This window comes from Paramisgurnus dabryanus, chromosome 5 (genome assembly GCF_030506205.2).
Source record: "Paramisgurnus dabryanus chromosome 5, PD_genome_1.1, whole genome shotgun sequence".
NCBI classification, from domain to species: Eukaryota; Metazoa; Chordata; class Actinopteri; order Cypriniformes; family Cobitidae; genus Paramisgurnus; species Paramisgurnus dabryanus.
Window position 1 is genome coordinate 47,597,863 of NC_133341.1, and position 18,658 is coordinate 47,616,520.

The 18,658-nt window shown below is 45.5% G+C and overlaps 24 non-coding genes across 24 annotated transcripts; 2 read left to right on the forward strand and 22 right to left on the reverse strand.

Moving 5' to 3' along the window:
* Window positions 1–2,015: 2,015 nt before the first annotated feature.
* trnap-cgg (transfer RNA proline (anticodon CGG)) lies at window positions 2,016–2,087 on the reverse strand. The gene has a single exon. It is a non-coding gene; the product is annotated as a tRNA-Pro (tRNA).
* A 760-nt stretch (window positions 2,088–2,847) lies between these two features.
* Window positions 2,848–2,919, reverse strand: trnaq-cug (transfer RNA glutamine (anticodon CUG)). The gene has a single exon. It is a non-coding gene; the product is annotated as a tRNA-Gln (tRNA).
* Window positions 2,920–3,014: 95 nt separating this feature from the next.
* On the reverse strand, window positions 3,015–3,090 carry trnas-acu (transfer RNA serine (anticodon ACU)). Its single transcript is given in 2 exon segments — window positions 3,015–3,050; window positions 3,054–3,090. It is a non-coding gene; the product is annotated as a tRNA-Ser (tRNA).
* Window positions 3,091–3,163: 73 nt separating this feature from the next.
* Window positions 3,164–3,237, reverse strand: trnai-aau (transfer RNA isoleucine (anticodon AAU)). The gene has a single exon. It is a non-coding gene; the product is annotated as a tRNA-Ile (tRNA).
* Window positions 3,238–3,394: 157 nt separating this feature from the next.
* trnaa-agc (transfer RNA alanine (anticodon AGC)) lies at window positions 3,395–3,467 on the forward strand. Its single transcript has one exon. It is a non-coding gene; the product is annotated as a tRNA-Ala (tRNA).
* Window positions 3,468–6,501: 3,034 nt separating this feature from the next.
* trnap-cgg (transfer RNA proline (anticodon CGG)) lies at window positions 6,502–6,573 on the reverse strand. The gene has a single exon. It is a non-coding gene; the product is annotated as a tRNA-Pro (tRNA).
* Window positions 6,574–7,333: 760 nt separating this feature from the next.
* trnaq-cug (transfer RNA glutamine (anticodon CUG)) lies at window positions 7,334–7,405 on the reverse strand. The gene has a single exon. It is a non-coding gene; the product is annotated as a tRNA-Gln (tRNA).
* A 95-nt stretch (window positions 7,406–7,500) lies between these two features.
* Window positions 7,501–7,573, reverse strand: trnaf-gaa (transfer RNA phenylalanine (anticodon GAA)). The gene has a single exon. It is a non-coding gene; the product is annotated as a tRNA-Phe (tRNA).
* A 73-nt stretch (window positions 7,574–7,646) lies between these two features.
* Window positions 7,647–7,720, reverse strand: trnai-aau (transfer RNA isoleucine (anticodon AAU)). Its single transcript has one exon. It is a non-coding gene; the product is annotated as a tRNA-Ile (tRNA).
* A 1,478-nt stretch (window positions 7,721–9,198) lies between these two features.
* Window positions 9,199–9,270, reverse strand: trnap-agg (transfer RNA proline (anticodon AGG)). The gene has a single exon. It is a non-coding gene; the product is annotated as a tRNA-Pro (tRNA).
* A 553-nt stretch (window positions 9,271–9,823) lies between these two features.
* trnap-cgg (transfer RNA proline (anticodon CGG)) lies at window positions 9,824–9,895 on the reverse strand. Its single transcript has one exon. It is a non-coding gene; the product is annotated as a tRNA-Pro (tRNA).
* Window positions 9,896–10,655: 760 nt separating this feature from the next.
* On the reverse strand, window positions 10,656–10,727 carry trnaq-cug (transfer RNA glutamine (anticodon CUG)). The gene has a single exon. It is a non-coding gene; the product is annotated as a tRNA-Gln (tRNA).
* A 241-nt stretch (window positions 10,728–10,968) lies between these two features.
* On the reverse strand, window positions 10,969–11,042 carry trnai-aau (transfer RNA isoleucine (anticodon AAU)). Its single transcript has one exon. It is a non-coding gene; the product is annotated as a tRNA-Ile (tRNA).
* A 1,481-nt stretch (window positions 11,043–12,523) lies between these two features.
* On the reverse strand, window positions 12,524–12,595 carry trnap-agg (transfer RNA proline (anticodon AGG)). Its single transcript has one exon. It is a non-coding gene; the product is annotated as a tRNA-Pro (tRNA).
* Window positions 12,596–13,143: 548 nt separating this feature from the next.
* trnap-cgg (transfer RNA proline (anticodon CGG)) lies at window positions 13,144–13,215 on the reverse strand. Its single transcript has one exon. It is a non-coding gene; the product is annotated as a tRNA-Pro (tRNA).
* Window positions 13,216–13,975: 760 nt separating this feature from the next.
* Window positions 13,976–14,047, reverse strand: trnaq-cug (transfer RNA glutamine (anticodon CUG)). The gene has a single exon. It is a non-coding gene; the product is annotated as a tRNA-Gln (tRNA).
* Window positions 14,048–14,142: 95 nt separating this feature from the next.
* Window positions 14,143–14,215, reverse strand: trnaf-gaa (transfer RNA phenylalanine (anticodon GAA)). Its single transcript has one exon. It is a non-coding gene; the product is annotated as a tRNA-Phe (tRNA).
* Window positions 14,216–14,288: 73 nt separating this feature from the next.
* Window positions 14,289–14,362, reverse strand: trnai-aau (transfer RNA isoleucine (anticodon AAU)). Its single transcript has one exon. It is a non-coding gene; the product is annotated as a tRNA-Ile (tRNA).
* Window positions 14,363–14,519: 157 nt separating this feature from the next.
* On the forward strand, window positions 14,520–14,592 carry trnaa-agc (transfer RNA alanine (anticodon AGC)). The gene has a single exon. It is a non-coding gene; the product is annotated as a tRNA-Ala (tRNA).
* A 1,247-nt stretch (window positions 14,593–15,839) lies between these two features.
* Window positions 15,840–15,911, reverse strand: trnap-agg (transfer RNA proline (anticodon AGG)). Its single transcript has one exon. It is a non-coding gene; the product is annotated as a tRNA-Pro (tRNA).
* A 553-nt stretch (window positions 15,912–16,464) lies between these two features.
* trnap-cgg (transfer RNA proline (anticodon CGG)) lies at window positions 16,465–16,536 on the reverse strand. Its single transcript has one exon. It is a non-coding gene; the product is annotated as a tRNA-Pro (tRNA).
* Window positions 16,537–17,296: 760 nt separating this feature from the next.
* trnaq-cug (transfer RNA glutamine (anticodon CUG)) lies at window positions 17,297–17,368 on the reverse strand. The gene has a single exon. It is a non-coding gene; the product is annotated as a tRNA-Gln (tRNA).
* A 95-nt stretch (window positions 17,369–17,463) lies between these two features.
* trnaf-gaa (transfer RNA phenylalanine (anticodon GAA)) lies at window positions 17,464–17,536 on the reverse strand. The gene has a single exon. It is a non-coding gene; the product is annotated as a tRNA-Phe (tRNA).
* Window positions 17,537–17,609: 73 nt separating this feature from the next.
* Window positions 17,610–17,683, reverse strand: trnai-aau (transfer RNA isoleucine (anticodon AAU)). Its single transcript has one exon. It is a non-coding gene; the product is annotated as a tRNA-Ile (tRNA).
* Between the last annotated feature and the right edge of the window lie 975 nt (window positions 17,684–18,658).

The window sequence follows — 18,658 nt, forward strand, 5'->3', positions numbered from 1 at the left end:
AAGTATCCCATATGTAATCTTTTTTCACAAAGCAAGACAGAGCACAAGCTTAACTTTTTGAGATCATTTAGTTACTAAACAAATTGGAATATGCTTACATCAACGTTCATACTCCTTTTGTAATTCGATAGGTTTAAATGCACTTCTATGGTTGCTCTCAGACATCCCTATTCTGTACAGGTCACCACTGGAGCCTGGCTGCCAGGGGCGGATCTAGAAAATTATTTATGGGGTGGCAAGGGGGTGGCATGAGAACTACAAGGGGTGGCAATGAAGTAATCGTCCTTGCATGGTTGTCGTGGATTCAAGAAATTATATACTGTATATACTATATTCGGTGAACACTGGACCTCAAATTTTTATAACATTACTAAACGCAACAACAAATGTTCCTATAAGTAAGTACCCAAGCAGCTACCTTTAGCATCTCTGTAGCACCCTTTGTCTTAATACTAAGTTAATACATACAGCTTATCAATATCTAAAAACACTGACTGGTTGAACATAATGGTATAAAGACTGTTATATAAATAAAATAGGATTGCCTAGTTTATATTAATGTAAAACATATTTGAAAGGCAAACATCTCTTTCTCTCATAACCCTCTTCTTTAATCCTTTCACTCACAGTAATGAAGGAAAGAAACATATGGATGGCAAAGAGCTAAAAAGAAGTGAAAAGACAGAAGTTTCTTTCCTTCATTACTTCATCTATTCCTTTCCCTTCCACAACATATTTTTCTGTTTTATTTGTACGTTCCACTCCCATAGTATTTGATTTTTCTATTATTTTTGGTAAAAAGAATGGATATCAGGCTTTCTTTTCATAATATCCTGGAAAATGCCGCATTAAGTTGTCTTTCAAGCTTTCTAAACATACACAACACTGAATAGTTTTGTCTCCTTAACGAAGACAAATAAAAACATCAGACTATATCATAACGAGCGATTTCATATGCACGTATGGAATATTTTGATTGCTGCAGTAGCTAACAAGACATGATGGGCTAACTCTAGAAAGAACTGCGTAAAATATATTTACTGCTTACACAAACCTGCAGTTCAGTTGTTTTAACTACCAAGCAACTACCTCGTGCAATCAGTTTAATTTTTGTATTTTTATCCTGATGCAACATTTATCTATAAATATGACCGTATTTAGTACTCTGATTTGCTGATGTGATGCTCAACTTAATCACTTTAAGACACTAAAGAGAATTTGTTTTGGCAGCATGTGATGATGTGAGGTGCTTTATTAGATCAGAATTACTTTCTAAAGACGTCACGTGAAGAGACTCTTTCTTCATGGGCATAAGTTGCACGTCCATAATCATTCTTGCCTTTCACCTCAACGATGGAAAAGTAACGTTTGTGCTTTTTATACTTTGTGCTTGCATTCGCTACCTTTGTTTTGAGCTCGTTGTATTCGCCATCGCTCTGTTGTTGCGGGTTTGTGCGACTCGGATCACGGATGGACTGCAGCGCGAGAACCGGGCTGCATGTGAGTGCCTTGGACGGGGCGATGCATCCTTTCACCGCAGTTTCCAAACGTCTCCAACCACGCCAGAAAAGATCGCTAGATTTGTCCTAGTCGCTTTTTTAATAAAGTCGCTAAAGGGGTCTAAAAAGTTTCTAGCGACCAAGTCACCAAGTTGGCAAATCTGCGCAGACTTTTTTTACACTGTAAAAGACTTTCTGCTCGGACTGACTGCATGCTTGTGTATGAACTCTGCTGCCTCTGGTTGGCTAACGATGGAAATTAAGCCAATCACCATCAGCTATGTGGTTGTCCCACCACGTCTAAGACACACACACCAATCATCGTCAGATATGTGTCTCCCACCCCCAAACACATGCAGAAAAAAACTACATTGCCTTTCTGGTTAAAAGAGCCTACTCGGGTATAAATTATATATATTAGGATACCCGCGCTGGGGTGGCCATGCTTTTATTTAGGGTGGCAACTGCCACCCCGGTAGATCCGCCCCTGCTGGCTGCGGAACAACATTGAAAGTCGGGCTCGTCCGGGATTTGAACCCGGGACCTCTCGCACCCGAAGCGAGAATCATACCCCTAGACCAACGAGCCGAGCGCTGCAGTTGGCCTTCCAACTTCCACAACGTTGCCGCCAGCATCCACATGCAAAGCCGTAGTCAGTTGGACATGAGGGGAATTGGCTTGAACGGTAGAGCGCTCGCTTGATGTGAAAGACTCAGCCATTGCAGTACATGTGTGTTCCCAATAGGAGCTTTTGAGGCCCACCAGCTACAGAAAAGTTCTTCTCATTGGGTCCTGCTCATACATTTGGCCACAAAAAGCCAGCAGTTCCTCAGTTTGGCAGCTGAGCACACACATGAAAGTCTTCCATACGTATATTCACAAGCAGCTGGAGGTTTACATTCGAGGGGCATCTAGTTGCAATTTAGTATGGGAAACATTTTCTTTCAACGTCCATTTGTCTTCCCGTCATTTCTGGTAAGTTTATTATTACATTTTATTTTAAGATTGTAAACATGAGCTGTGTGTTTCCTTTGGCCTGTACACATGAGCCGTGTATTTCCTGTGGCCTGTTCTTTGGCCTAAGTGTAGATTTTTCGTTAATTTTAAGGTTTAATACATGCTTAATTTGTTTTGTTGAATTGTACTTGCATTTACTGAAATTTGACACCTTGTATACTGTTGGCCCAATGTGACTGTCAAAAGAATGAAGTGCTAAAGTGGCTTAAATTACCTCAGATTTAGCTTACAGTGCGAGCGCTCTGGTTGAAAAATGGAGGGGGGTAGTATTGGGGGGAACAAACACTGGCACCCCGGACACGGTTTTGCTTGGAAAGCCAAACAGTCCCACAGGTCCCACCGAGACTTGAACTCGGGTCGCTGGATTCAGAGTCCAGAGTGCTAACCATTACACCATGGAACCCTGCTGTGGTTAGCGCCTGGCCCACTGGGTCACGGAGAAAAGGTCACTCCGTTTGGGTCATATAGGAAAAACAGGTCTCTGAAAGGGGCTTGCAATGCCGAAACCCGGGATCGAACCAGGGACCTTTAGATCTTCAGTAGTCTAACGCTCTCCCAACTGAGCTATTTCGGCCAGACTGGCCTGTCCTGCAAGAATTTCCCTGAAAATTCACAACGAGCAGCAGAAAGTGGCAGAAAAGGTGTCTTGGCCAGTACGGGGATCGAACCCGCGACCTTGGCGTTATTAGCACCACGCTCTAACCAACTGAGCTAACCGGCCACTTGGCCTCATGCTGTCCGGCCAAGGTTTGTGCTAGTGCTGTAGCATTAAGTGGCAAATCTGAAAACGGGCTCGTCCGGGATTTGAACCTCACGCACCCAAAGCGAAAATTGTACCCCTAGGCTAAAAAGTCGAGCGCAGCAAACAGCTCTGGCAAGGGGAATTAGCTCAAATGGAAGAGCGCTCGCTTAGCATGCGAGAGGTAGCGGGATCGATGCCCGCATTCTCCACGTGAGCATGACCTGGCGTACCCTTTTTACTGATTTAACAGACTGGCCCGTCGCAGTGTGTGTGCGCTCCCCATGGGAGCATCTGAGGGGCTTTTTACACCTGGTCACTTCATGCATTTTCTCTGATCGGATAGCTATCTGATCGTAAAAAGACCAGGTGTAAATGCCCTCTGAAACGATTTCGAGACGGATTTAAATCCGATCGCTCAAACCACTTCAGGAGGTGGTCTGGGACGCATTTCAGAGAAGTGTAAATGCATCTGGTTGATGAAACCACATAAGTCGCGCTTTACTCCTCCCAAACGTCAGCACGTCACTCGCAAGTAAGCTGGAAGAGCGCCAAACAAACAAAGCTGACACGCCTATTGCTTTATGGAGAGATGACAGCGGGTAAAAAAGCTTCCTAGAATCAATAAAAGAGTCTAATGACAAATTCAAATGATATTAAACAAAGAAATATAACGTTAAGAGAGAGTTTTGTGAATGCTTTTCCCGTCATGGACCTGCATTAAATCATCGCGCTGTCACTCTCCTGCTGCGCTGTACTGCGAGCTTCAGCTCATGCCGAGCAAGGAGACGCGCGTCCCCTGCCCAACATTCAGTACAACATACAGTAAGTGCTGCATTTTGTTGCGTAAACGTCATCTTAAGTTTTTTAAGGCGGAGTAATAAATAGTGTATTTGCATTTTGGGCGGGGGTAAAAGATCAGATTCATATTCGTTTTGTCAAGACGCATTTATGTGGCCAAATGTAAATTGGACAGTTTTAACAAATCAGATAGCTATCCGATCAGAGAAAACACATGAAGTGACCAGGTGTAAAAAGGCCCTGAGACTCGCACCAGCAGCAAAGGGCCTGTTGGGTCCAGCTCGCAAATTTGCAGCAAAAAGCCAACTTCTCCTGGTGTCGGTTTTCAGCATGGCAACTGAAAAACACAGGACAGTCTCCCATATGCAAATTTTGCCACAAGGCAACACAGAGCACAAACTTTTCCTCCGGAGAGCATTTAGTTGCCATTCAAATTGGAATAATTTGTCCAGAAGGTAATGGTTAGTTCTTTCTGCATTTCATTTTGAGATTGTTCACATGAGCTATGTTTTTCACTTTCCTTCCATTTAATTTCTTGAAATGTGTTTTCTCATTCAACTTCAACTTCAGTTTTATTTATATAGCACATTTCTTAACAGCCACATGGCTGACCAAAGTGCTTTACAGTGCATCTGACACACACACACATAGACACAGTAATAAGAATAATAGCAGCAAGGATAAAAAATAAAAGTAGATAGACTGTTAAAAAACACAGACAGAAAAATATAATAAAATACACAATTTAAAAAAGAAATAATAGACCATAAAATGAACAAACATGAACCCCTGGGTAATCATAAAAAAGCTAGAGAGAAAAGATGGGTCTTTAACCGGGACTTGAAGCTAGAGACGGTGGGTGCCATCCTAATTTTTAAAGGCAGAGAGTTCCATAAGCGCGGGCCAGCCACAGAAAAGGCACGCTCTCCTCTGCGCTTTAGCCGTACACGAGGGACCACTAGCATAGCCTGGTCAGAAGAACGAAGATGTCTACTAGGGGTGTAGAGATGAAGAAGTTCAGATAAATATAGAGGAGCAGTATTATGAAGAGACTTATAGACAAAAAGTAGAATCTTAAAATCATTGTGGGCTAGTGTCAAAATGAGTACTTGTCAGTAATAGTATATGCTAAATGGTTAAAATTTACAACACACCTTGGCGTAAATGTTGATGTATTTTCTTAAATTTGCGTTCATGCCTAGCGGTCACCACAGTGGGCAGTTCTTCAAAAAGCCATGTCTTCAATTTGCATGATGGCAAAGTTGCACATCAACCGCTGCAGGGGACATTAGTGAAGAAATCCCAATGACACTAATGAAGAAGTATCAGAAATGCCAAGTGGCTCTGGAATGTCACTCACCATTCACTCTATCCTAGGAGACTCTTGCAAATTAAAGCATGTTCACACATCATGTGACATCTAAGAAGCCATATAATGTTTTCATTTTCCAAGTATTGATTTTAGATTGAGAAAAAATTCTGATTAATCATCGGACACCAAATTGGACACCATGCATCCCTAGCTACATTTTAGTCTCATGGCTCCAGGCACCTCAGGGTACCTACTTAAGCCCAGTGGCCAGTATGGTGCACCTTTCCTGGCTAGGAGGGAGTAGTACAAATAGCGTGGTTGTTTTCTAGGGTTCTGGACACAACAAACCGAAGGTAGCACAATCTGATAGCTAGCAGAAATCGACAGAATACCAGACTTCCAGAGTGTTCAACCTGGCGGCCTACACCAATCAATGTCCATCTTTGTTGGCTTAGACAAAGACTGGGGCCATCAAGGAATCCCTCACCTAGAGGAACTGGCTGGCAGGCAGGTCCCAGGCCTTGTGTCACTGTTAAGAGAAAAAAGGGCTACTGTCGTCGTCTGTTAACGCCAACGAGCCAACCTGCCGTCCTGCTCCACTGGACCTCCGCGATACGTATTTTCACCACTACGCAGCCGGCTTCCACAAGCCAAAGCGGTCACTTGGCTTCTGTAAGGGGATTAGCTCATCATGCGAGTGGTAGCGTGATAAATGCCGGCATTCTTCACGTGAGTATGATTTGGTGCTCATTTCTTTGACGTGACTGACCGGGCCATCACAGTATGCGTGCACTCCCTGTGGTAGCGTTTGTGGCTCACACATGCAGAAAAGGGCTTTGATAGGTCTTGCACATGTATTTTGCCAACTTGTCCTAGCCTCTGTCTTCAGTATGGCACCTGAACATACACACGAAAGTATCCCATATGTAATCTTTTTTCACAAAGCAAGACAGAGTACAAGCTTAACTTTTTGAGATCATTTAGTTACTAAACAAATTGGAATAAGCTTACATCAACGTTCATAATCCTTTTGTAATTCGATAGGTTTAAATGCACTTCTATGGTTGCTCTCAGACATCCCTATTCCGTACAGGTCACCACTGGAGCCTGGCTGCGGAAGAACATTGAAAGTCGGGCTCGTCCGGGATTTGAACCCGGGACCTCTCGCACCCGAAGCGAGAATCATACCCCTAAACCAACGAGCCGAGCGCTGCCGTCGGTCTTCCGTCTTCCACAACGTTGCCGCCAGCATCCACATGCAAAGCCGTAGTCAGTTGGACATGAGGGGAATTGGCTTGAACGGTAGAGCGCTCGCTTGATGTGAAAGACTCAGCCATCGCAGTACATGTGTGTTCCCAATAGGAGCTTTTGAGGCCCACCAGCTACAGAAAAGTTCTTCTCATTGGGTCCTGCTCATACATTTGGCCACAAAAAGCCAGCAGTTCCTCAGTTTGGCAGCTGAGCACACACATGAAAGTCTTCCATACGTATATTCACAAGCAGCTGGAGGTTTACATTCGAGGGGCATCTAGTTGCAATTTAGTATGGGAAACATTTTCTTTCAACGTCCATTTGTCTTCCCGTCATTTCTGGTAAGTTTATTATTACATTTTATTTTAAGATTGTAAACATGAGCTGTGTGTTTCCTTTGGCCTGTACACATGAGCCGTGTATTTCCTGTGGCCTGTTCTTTGGCCTAAGTGTAGATTTTTCGTTCATTTTAAGGTTTAATACATGCTTAATTTGTTTTGTTGAATTGTACTTGCATTTACTGAAATTTGACACCTTGTATACTGTTGGCCCAATGTGACTGTCAAAAGAATGAAGTGCTAAAGTGGCTTAAAATACCTCAGATTTAGCTTACAGTGCGAGCGCTCTGGTTGAAAATTGGAGGGGGGTAGTATTGGGGGGAACAAACACTGGCACCCCGGACACGGTTTTGCTTGGAAAGCCAAACAGTCCCACAGGTCCCACCGAGACTTGAACTCGGGTCGCTGGATTCAGAGTCCAGAGTGCTAACCATTACACCATGGAACCCTAGTGTGGTTAGCGCCTGGCCCACTGGGTCACGGAGAAAAGGTCACTCCGTTTGGGTCATATAGGAAAAACAGCTCTCAGAAAGGGGCTTGCAATGCCGAAACCCGGGATCGAACCAGGGACCTTTAGATCTTCAGTCTAACGCTCTCCCAACTGAGCTATTTCGGCAAGACTGGCCTGTCCTGCAAGAATTTCCCTGAAAATTCACAACGAGCAGCAGAAAGCGGCAGGAATGGTGTCTTGGCCAGTACGGGGATCGAACCCGTGACCTTGGCGTTATTAGCACCACTCTCTAACCAACTGAGCTAACCGGCCACTTGGCCTCATGCTGTCCGGCCAAGGTTTGTGCTAGTGCTCTAGCATTAAGTGGCAAATCTGAAAACGGGCTCGTCCGGGATTTGAACCTCACGCACCCAAAGCGAAAATTGTACCCCTAGGCTAACAAGTCGAGCGCAGCAAACAGCTCCGGCAAGGGGAATTAGCTCAAATGCTTAGAGCGCTCGCTTAGCATGCGAGAGGTAGCGGGATCGATGCCCGCATTCTCCACGTGAGCATGACCTGGCGTACCCTTTTTGCTGATTTAACAGACTGGCCCGTCGCAGTGTGTGTGCGCTCCCCATGGGAGCATCTGAGACTCGCACCAGCAGCAAAGGGCCTGTTGGGTCCAGCTCGCAAATTTGCAGCAAAAAGCCAACTTCTCCTGGTGTTGGTTTTCAGCATGGCAACTGAAAAACACAGGACAGTCTCCCATATGCAAATTTTGCCACAAGGCAACACAGAGCACAAACTTTTCCTCCGGAGAGCATTTAGTTGCCATTCAAATTGGAATAATTTGTCCAGAAGGTAATGGTTAGTTCTTTCTGCATTTCATTTTGAGATTGTTCACATGAGCTATGTTTTTCACTTTCCTTCCATTTAATTTCTTGAAATGTGTTTTCTCATTGTGGGCTAGTGTCAAAATGAGTACTTGTCAGTAATAGTATATGCTAAATGGTTAAAATTTACAACACACCTTGGCGTAAATGTTGATGTATTTTCTTAAATTTGCGTTCATGCCTAGCGGTCACCACAGTGGGCAGTTCTTCAAAAAGCCATGTCTTCAATTTGCATGATGGCAAAGTTGCACATCAACCGCTGCAGGGGACATTAGTGAAAAAATGCCAATGACACTAATGAAGAAGTATCAGAAATGCCAAGTGGCTCTGGAATATCACCATTCACTCTATCCTAGGAGACTCTTGCAAATTAAAGCATGTTCACACATCATGTGACATCTAAGAAGCCATATAATGTTTTCATTTTCCAAGTATTGATTTTAGATTGAGAAAAAATTCTGATTAATCATCGGACACCAAATTGGACACCATGCATCCCTAGCTACATTTTAGTCTCATAGCTCCAGGCACCTCAGGGTACCTACTTAAGCCCAGTGGCCAGTATGGTGCACCTTTCCTGGCTAGGAGGGAGTAGTACAAATAGCGTGGTTGTTTTCCAGGGTTCTGGACACAACAAAGCGAAGGTAGCACAATCTGATAGCTAGCAGAAATCAACAGAATACCAGACTTCCAGAGTGTTCAACCTGGCGGCCTACACCAATCAATGTCCATCTTTGTTGGCTTAGACAAAGACTGGGGCCATCAAGGAATCCCTCACCTAGAGGAACTGGCTGGCAGGCAGGTCCCAGGCCTTGTGTCACTGTTAAGAGAAAAAAGGGCTACCGTCGCCGTCTGTTAACGCCGCTGGGGTTTGTCACGGACATTTACGTCCTGCCTTTAAGCAACGAGTCTAAAGATGGGCTCGTCCGGGATTTGAACCCGGGACCTCTCGCACCCTAAGCGAGAATCATACCCCTAGACCAACGAGCCAACCTGCCGTCCTCCTCCACTGGACCTCCGTGATACGTATTTTCACCACTACGCAGCCGGCTTCCACAAGCCAAAGCGGTCACTTGGCTTCTGTAAGGGGATTAGCTCATCATGCGAGTGGTAGCGTGATAAATGCCGGCATTCTTCACGTGAGTATGATTTGGTGCTCATTTCTTTGACGTGACTGACCGGGCCATCACAGTATGCGTGCACTCCCTGTGGTAGCGTTTGTGGCTCACACTTGCAGAAAAGGGCTTTGATAGGTCTTGCACATGTATTTTGCCAACTTGTCCTAGCCTCTGTCTTCAGTATGGCACCTGAACATACACACGAAAGTATCCCATATGTAATCTTTTTTCACAAAGCAAGACAGAGTACAAGCTTAACTTTTTGAGATCATTTAGTTACTAAACAAATTGGAATAAGCTTACATCAACGTTCATAATCCTTTTGTAATTCGATAGGTTTAAATGCACTTCTATGGTTGCTCTCAGACATCCCTATTCCGTACAGGTCACCACTGGAGCCTGGCTGCGGAAGAACATTGAAAGTCGGGCTCGTCCGGGATTTGAACCCGGGACCTCTCGCACCCGAAGCGAGAATCATACCCCTAGACCAACGAGCCGAGCGCTGCCGTTGGTCTTCCGTCTTCCACAACGTTGCCGCCAGCATCCACATGCAAAGCCGTAGTCAGTTGGACATGAGGGGAATTGGCTTGAACGGTAGAGCGCTCGCTTGATGTGAAAGACTCAGCCATCGCAGTACATGTGTGTTCCCAATAGGAGCTTTTGAGGCCCACCAGCTACAGAAAAGTTCTTCTCATTGGGTCCTGCTCATACATTTGGCCACAAAAAGCCAGCAGTTCCTCAGTTTGGCAGCTGAGCACACACATGAAAGTCTTCCATACGTATATTCACAAGCAGCTGGAGGTTTACATTCGAGGGGCATCTAGTTGCAATTTAGTATGGGAAACATTTTCTTTCAATGTCCATTTGTCTTCCCGTCATTTCTGGTAAGTTTATTATTACATTTTATTTTAAGATTGTAAACATGAGCTGTGTGTTTCCTTTGGCCTGTACACATGAGCCGTGTATTTCCTGTGGCCTGTTCTTTGGCCTAAGTGTAGATTTTTCGTTCATTTTAAGGTTTAATACATGCTTAATTTGTTTTGTTGAATTGTACTTGCATTTACTGAAATTTGACACCTTGTATACTGTTGGCCCAATGTGACTGTCAAAAGAATGAAGTGCTAAAGTGGCTTAAAATACCTCAGATTTAGCTTACAGTGCGAGCGCTCTGGTTGAAAAATGGAGGGGGGTAGTATTGGGGGGAACAAACACTGGCAACCCGGACACGGTTTTGCTTGGAAAGCCAAACAGTCCCACAGGTCCCACCGAGACTTGAACTCGGGTCGCTGGATTCAGAGTCCAGAGTGCTAACCATTACACCATGGAACCCTAGTGTGGTTAGCGCCTGGCCCACTGGGTCACGGAGAAAAGGTCACTCCGTTTGGGTCATATAGGAAAAACAGCTCTCAGAAAGGGGCTTGCAATGCCGAAACCCATGATCGAACCAGGGACCTTTAGATCTTCAGTCTAACGCTCTCCCAACTGAGCTATTTCGGCCAGACTGGCCTGTCCTTCAAGAATTTCCCTGAAAATTCACAACGAGCAGCAGAAAGCGGCAGAAAAGGTGTCTTGGCCAGTACGGGGATCGAACCCGCGACCTTGGTGTTATTAGCACCACGCTCTAAACAACTGAGCTAACCGGCCACTTGGCCTCATGCTGTCCGGCCAAGGTTTGTGCTAGTGCTCTAGCATTAAGTGGCAAATCTGAAAACGGGCTCGTCCGGGATTTGAACCTCACGCACCCAAAGCGAAAATTGTACCCCTAGGCTAACAAGTCGAGCGCAGCAAACAGCTCCGGCAAGGGGAATTAGCTCAAATGGTAGAGCGCTCGCTTAGCATGCGAGAGTTAGCGGGATCGATGCCCGCATTCTCCACGTGAGCATGACCTGGCGTACCCTTTTTGCTGATTTAACAGACTGGCCCGTCGCAGTGTTTGTGCGCTCCCCATGGGAGCATCTGAGACTCGCACCAGCAGCAAAGGGCCTGTTGGGTCCAGCTCGCAAATTTGCAGCAAAAAGCCAACTTCTCCTGGTGTCGGTTTTCAGCATGGCAACTGAAAAACACAGGACAGTCTCCCATATGCAAATTTTGCCACAAGGCAACACAGAGCACAAACTTTTCCTCCGGAGAGCATTTAGTTGCCATTCAAATTGGAATAATTTGTCCAGAAGGTAATGGTTAGTTCTTTCTGCATTTCATTTTGAGATTGTTCACATGAGCTATGTTTTTCACTTTCCTTCCATTTAATTTCTTGAAATGTGTTTTCTCATTGTGGGCTAGTGTCAAAATGAGTACTTGTCAGTAATAGTATATGCTAAATGGTTAAAATTTACAACACACCTTGGCGTAAATGTTGATGTATTTTCTTAAATTAGCGTTCATGCCTAGCGGTCACCACAGTGGGCAGTTCTTCAAAAAGCCATGTCTTCAATTTGCATGATGGCAAAGTTGCACATCAACCGCTGCAGGGGACATTAGTGAAGAAATGCCAATGACACTAATGAAGAAGTATCAGAAATGCCAAGTGGCTCTGGAATATCACTCACCATTCACTCTATCCTAGGAGCCTCTTGCAAATTAAAGCATGTTCACACATCATGTGACATCTAAGAAGCCATATAATGTTTTCATTTTCCAAGTATTGATTTTAGATTGAGAAAAAATTCTGATTAATCATCGGACACCAAATTGGACACCATGCATCCCTAGCTACATTTTAGTCTCATAGCTCCAGGCACCTCAGGGTACCTACTTAAGCCCAGTGGCCAGTATGGTGCACCTTTCCTGGCTAGGAGGGAGTAGTACAAATAGCGTGGTTGTTTTCCAGGGTTCTGGACACAACAAAGCGAAGGTAGCACAATCTGATAGCTAGCAGAAATCGACAGAATACCAGACTTCCAGAGTGTTCAACCTGGCGGCCTACACCAATCAATGTCCATCTTTGTTGGCTTAGACAAAGACTGGGGCCATCAAGGAATCCCTCACCTAGAGGAACTGGCTGGCAGGCAGGTCCCAGGCCTTGTGTCACTGTTAAGAAAAAAAAGGGCTACCGTCGCCGTCTGTTAACGCCACTGGGGTTTGTCATGGACATTTACGTCCTGCCTTTAAGCAACGAGTCTAAAGACGGGCTCGTCCGGGATTTGAACCCGGGACCTCTCGCACCCTAAGCGAGAATCATACCCCTAGACCAACGAGCCAACCTGCCGTCCTGCTCCGCTGGACCTCCGTGATACGTATTTTCACCACTACGCAGCCGGCTTCCACAAGCCAAAGCGGTCACTTGGCTTCTGTAAGGGGATTAGCTCATCATGCGAGTGGTAGCGTGATAAATGCCGACATTCTTCACGTGAGTGTGATTTGGTGCTCATTTCTTTGACGTGACTGACCGGGCCATCACAGTATGCGTGCACTCCCTGTGGTAGCGTTTGTGGCTCACACTTGCAGAAAAGGGCTTTGATAGGTCTTGCACATGTATTTTGCCAACTTGTCCTAGCCTCTGTCTTCAGTATGGCACCTGAACATACACACGAAAGTATCCCATATGTAATCTTTTTTCACAAAGCAAGACAGAGTACAAGCTTAACTTTTTGAGATCATTTAGTTACTAAACAAATTGGAATAAGCTTACATCAACGTTCATAATCCTTTTGTAATAGGTTTAAATGCACTTCTATGGTTGCTCTCAGACATCCCTATTCCGTACAGGTCACCACTGGAGCCTGGCTGCGGAAGAACATTGAAAGTCGGGCTCGTCCGGGATTTGAACCCGGGACCTCTCGCACCCGAAGCGAGAATCATACCCCTAGACCAACGAGCCGAGCGCTGCCGTCGGTCTTCCGTCTTCCACAACGTTGCCGCCAGCATCCACATGCAAAGCCGTAGTCAGTTGGACATGAGGGGAATTGGCTTGAACGGTAGAGCGCTCGCTTGATGTGAAAGACTCAGCCATCGCAGTACATGTGTGTTCCCAATAGGAGCTTTTGAGGCCCACCAGCTACAGAAAAGTTCTTCTCATTGGGTCCTGCTCATACATTTGGCCACAAAAAGCCAGCAGTTCCTCAGTTTGGCAGCTGAGCACACACATGAAAGTCTTCCATACGTATATTCACAAGCAGCTGGAGGTTTACATTCGAGGGGCATCTAGTTGCAATTTAGTATGGGAAACATTTTCTTTCAACGTCCATTTGTCTTCCCGTCATTTCTGGTAAGTTTATTATTACATTTTATTTTAAGATTGTAAACATGAGCTGTGTGTTTCCTTTGGCCTGTACACATGAGCCGTGTATTTCCTGTGGCCTGTTCTTTGGCCTAAGTGTAGATTTTTCGTTCATTTTAAGGTTTAATACATGCTTAATTTGTTTTGTTGAATTGTACTTGCATTTACTGAAATTTGACACCTTGTATACTGTTGGCCCAATGTGACTGTCAAAAAAATGAAGTGCTAAAGTGGCTTAAAATACCTCAGATTTAGCTTACAGTGCGAGCGCTCTGGTTGAAAAATGGAGGGGGGTAGTATTGGGGGGAACAAACACTGGCAACCCGGACACGGTTTTGCTTGGAAAGCCAAACAGTCCCACAGGTCCCACCGAGACTTGAACTCGGGTCGCTGGATTCAGAGTCCAGAGTGCTAACCATTACACCATGGAACCCTAGTGTGGTTAGCGCCTGGCCCACTGGGTCACGGAGAAAAGGTCACTCCGTTTGGGTCATATAGGAAAAACAGCTCTCAGAAAGGGGCTTGCAATGCCGAAACCCGGGATCGAACCAGGGACCTTTAGATCTTCAGTCTAACGCTCTCCCAACTGAGCTATTTCGGCCAGACTGGCCTGTCCTGCAAGAATTTCCCTGAAAATTCACAACGAGCAGCAGAAAGCGGCAGAAAAGGTGTCTTGGCCAGTACGGGGATCGAACCCGCGACCTTGGTGTTATTAGCACCACGCTCTAAACAACTGAGCTAACCGGCCACTTGGCCTCATGCTGTCCGGCCAAGGTTTGTGCTAGTGCTCTAGCATTAAGTGGCAAATCTGAAAACGGGCTCGTCCGGGATTTGAACCTCACGCACCCAAAGCGAAAATTGTACCCCTAGGCTAACAAGTCGAGCGCAGCAAAGAGCTCCGGCAAGGGGAATTAGCTCAAATGGTAGAGCGCTCGCTTAGCATGCGAGAGGTAGCGGGATCGATGCCCGCATTCTCCACGTGAGCATGACCTGGCGTACCCTTTTTGCTGATTTAACAGACTGGCCCGTCGCAGTGTGTGTGCGCTCCCCATGGGAGCATCTGAGACTCGCACCAGCAGCAAAGGGCCTGTTGGGTCCAGCTCGCAAATTTGCAGCAAAAAGCCAACTTCTCCTGGTGTTGGTTTTCAGCATGGCAACTGAAAAACACAGGACAGTCTCCCATATGCAAATTTTGCCACAAGGCAACACAGAGCACAAACTTTTCCTCCGGAGAGCATTTAGTTGCCATTCAAATTGGAATAATTTGTCCAGAAGGTAATGGTTTGTTCTTTCTGCATTTCATTTTGAGATTGTTCACATGAGCTATGTTTTTCACTTTCCTTCCATTTAATTTCTTGAAATGTGTTTTCTCATTGTGGGCTAGTGTCAAAATGAGTACTTGTCAGTAATAGTATATGCTAAATGGTTAAAATTTACAACACACCTTGGCGTAAATGTTGATGTATTTTCTTAAATTTGCGTTCATGCCTAGCGGTCACCACAGTGGGCAGTTCTTCAAAAAGCCATGTCTTCAATTTGCATGATGGCAAAGTTGCACATCAACCGCTGCAGGGGACATTAGTGAAGAAATGCCAATGACACTAATGAAGAAGTATCAGAAATGCCAAGTGGCTCTGGAATATCACCATTCACTCTATCCTAGGAGACTCTTGCAAATTAAAGCATGTTCACACATCATGTGACATCTAAGAAGCCATATAATGTTTTCATTTTCCAAGTATTGATTTTAGATTGAGAAAAAATTCTGATTAATCATCGGACACCAAATTGGACACCATGCATCCCTAGCTACATTTTAGTCTCATAGCTCCAGGCACCTCAGGGTACCTACTTAAGCCCAGTGGCCAGTATGGTGCACCTTTCCTGGCTAGGAGGGAGTAGTACAAATAGCGTGGTTGTTTTCCAGGGTTCTGGACACAACAAAGCGAAGGTAGCACAATCTGATAGCTAGCAGAAATCAACAGAATACCAGACTTCCAGAGTGTTCAACCTGGCGGCCTACACCAATCAATGTCCATCTTTGTTGGCTTAGACAAAGACTGGGGCCATCAAGGAATCCCTCACCTAGAGGAACTGGCTGGCAGGCAGGTCCCAGGCCTTGTGTCACTGTTAAGAGAAAAAAGGGCTACCGTCGCCGTCTGTTAACGCCGCTGGGGTTTGTCACGGACATTTACGTCCTGCCTTTAAGCAACGAGTCTAAAGATGGGCTCGTCCGGGATTTGAACCCGGGACCTCTCGCACCCTAAGCGAGAATCATACCCCTAGACCAACGAGCCAACCTGCCGTCCTCCTCCACTGGACCTCCGTGATACGTATTTTCACCACTACGCAGCCGGCTTCCACAAGCCAAAGCGGTCACTTGGCTTCTGTAAGGGGATTAGCTCATCATGCGAGTGGTAGCGTGATAAATGCCGGCATTCTTCACGTGAGTATGATTTGGTGCTCATTTCTTTGACGTGACTGACCGGGCCATCACAGTATGCGTGCACTCCCTGTGGTAGCGTTTGTGGCTCACACTTGCAGAAAAGGGCTTTGATAGGTCTTGCACATGTATTTTGCCAACTTGTCCTAGCCTCTGTCTTCAGTATGGCACCTGAACATACACACGAAAGTATCCCATATGTAATCTTTTTTCACAAAGCAAGACAGAGTACAAGCTTAACTTTTTGAGATCATTTAGTTACTAAACAAATTGGAATAAGCTTACATCAACGTTCATAATCCTTTTGTAATTCGATAGATTTAAATGCACTTCTATGGTTGCTCTCAGACATCCCTATTCCGTACAGGTCACCACTGGAGCCTGGCTGCGGAAGAACATTGAAAGTCGGGCTCGTCCGGGATTTGAACCCGGGACCTCTCGCACCCGAAGCGAGAATCATACCCCTAGACCAACGAGCCGAGCGCTGCAGTGGGTCTTCCGTCTTCCACAACGTTACCGCCAGCATCCACATGCAAAGCCGTAGTCAGTTGGACATGAGGGGAATTGGCTTGAACGGTAGAGCGCTCGCTTGATGTGAAAGACTCAGCCATCGCAGTACATGTGTGTTCCCAATAGGAGCTTTTGAGGCCCACCAGCTACAGAAAAGTTCTTCTCATTGGGTCCTGCTCATACATTTGGCCACAAAAAGCCAGCAGTTCCTCAGTTTGGCAGCTGAGCACACACATGAAAGTCTTCCATACGTATATTCACAAGCAGCTGGAGGTTTACATTCGAGGGGCATCTAGTTGCAATTTAGTATGGGAAACATTTTCTTTCAATGTCCATTTGTCTTCCCGTCATTTCTGGTAAGTTTATTATTACATTTTATTTTAAGATTGTAAACATGAGCTGTGTGTTTCCTTTGGCCTGTACACATGAGCCGTGTATTTCCTGTGGCCTGTTCTTTGGCCTAAGTGTAGATTTTTCGTTCATTTTAAGGTTTAATACATGCTTAATTTGTTTTGTTGAATTGTACTTGCATTTACTGAAATTTGACACCTTGTATACTGTTGGCCCAATGTGACTGTCAAAAGAATGAAGTGCTAAAGTGGCTTAAAATACCTCAGATTTAGCTTACAGTGCGAGCGCTCTGGTTGAAAAATGGAGGGGGGTAGTATTGGGGGGAACAAACACTGGCAACCCGGACACGGTTTTGCTTGGAAAGCCAAACAGTCCCACAGGTCCCACCGAGACTTGAACTCGGGTCGCTGGATTCAGAGTCCAGAGTGCTAACCATTACACCATGGAACCCTAGTGTGGTTAGCGCCTGGCCCACTGGGTCACGGAGAAAAGGTCACTCCGTTTGGGTCATATAGGAAAAACAGCTCTCAGAAAGGGGCTTGCAATGCCGAAACCCGGGATCGAACCAGGGACCTTTAGATCTTCAGTCTAACGCTCTCCCAACTGAGCTATTTCGGCCAGACTGGCCTGTCCTGCAAGAATTTCCCTGAAAATTCACAACGAGCAGCAGAAAGCGGCAGAAAAGGTGTCTTGGCCAGTACGGGGATCGAACCCGCGACCTTGGTGTTATTAGCACCACGCTCTAAACAACTGAGCTAACCGGCCACTTGGCCTCATGCTGTCCGGCCAAGGTTTGTGCTAGTGCTCTAGCATTAAGTGGCAAATCTGAAAACGGGCTCGTCCGGGATTTGAACCTCACGCACCCAAAGCGAAAATTGTACCCCTAGGCTAACAAGTCGAGCGCAGCAAAAAGCTCCGGCAAGGGGAATTAGCTCAAATGGTAGAGCGCTCGCTTAGCATGCGAGAGTTAGCGGGATCGATGCCCGCATTCTCCACGTGAGCATGACCTGGCGTACCCTTTTTGCTGATTTAACAGACTGGCCCGTCGCAGTGTTTGTGCGCTCCCCATGGGAGCATCTGAGACTCGCACCAGCAGCAAAGGGCCTGTTGGGTCCAGCTCGCAAATTTGCAGCAAAAAGCCAACTTCTCCTGGTGTCGGTTTTCAGCATGGCAACTGAAAAACACAGGACAGTCTCCCATATGCAAATTTTGCCACAAGGCAACACAGAGCACAAACTTTTCCTCCGGAGAGCATTTAGTTGCCATTCAAATTGGAATAATTTGTCCAGAAGGTAATGGTTAGTTCTTTCTGCATTTCATTTTGAGATTGTTCACATGAGCTATGTTTTTCACTTTCCTTCCATTTAATTTCTTGAAATGTGTTTTCTCATTGTGGGCTAGTGTCAAAATGAGTACTTGTCAGTAATAGTATATGCTAAATGGTTAAAATTTACAACACACCTTGGCGTAAATGTTGATGTATTTTCTTAAATTTGCGTTCATGCCTAGCGGTCACCACAGTGGGCAGTTCTTCAAAAAGCCATGTCTTCAATTTGCATGATGGCAAAGTTGCACATCAACCGCTGCAGGGGACATTAGTGAAGAAATGCCAATGACACTAATGAAGAAGTATCAGAAATGCCAAGTGGCTCTGGAATATCACTCACCATTCACTCTATTCTAGGAGCCTCTTGCAAATTAAAGCATGTTCACACATCATGTGACATCTAAGAAGCCATA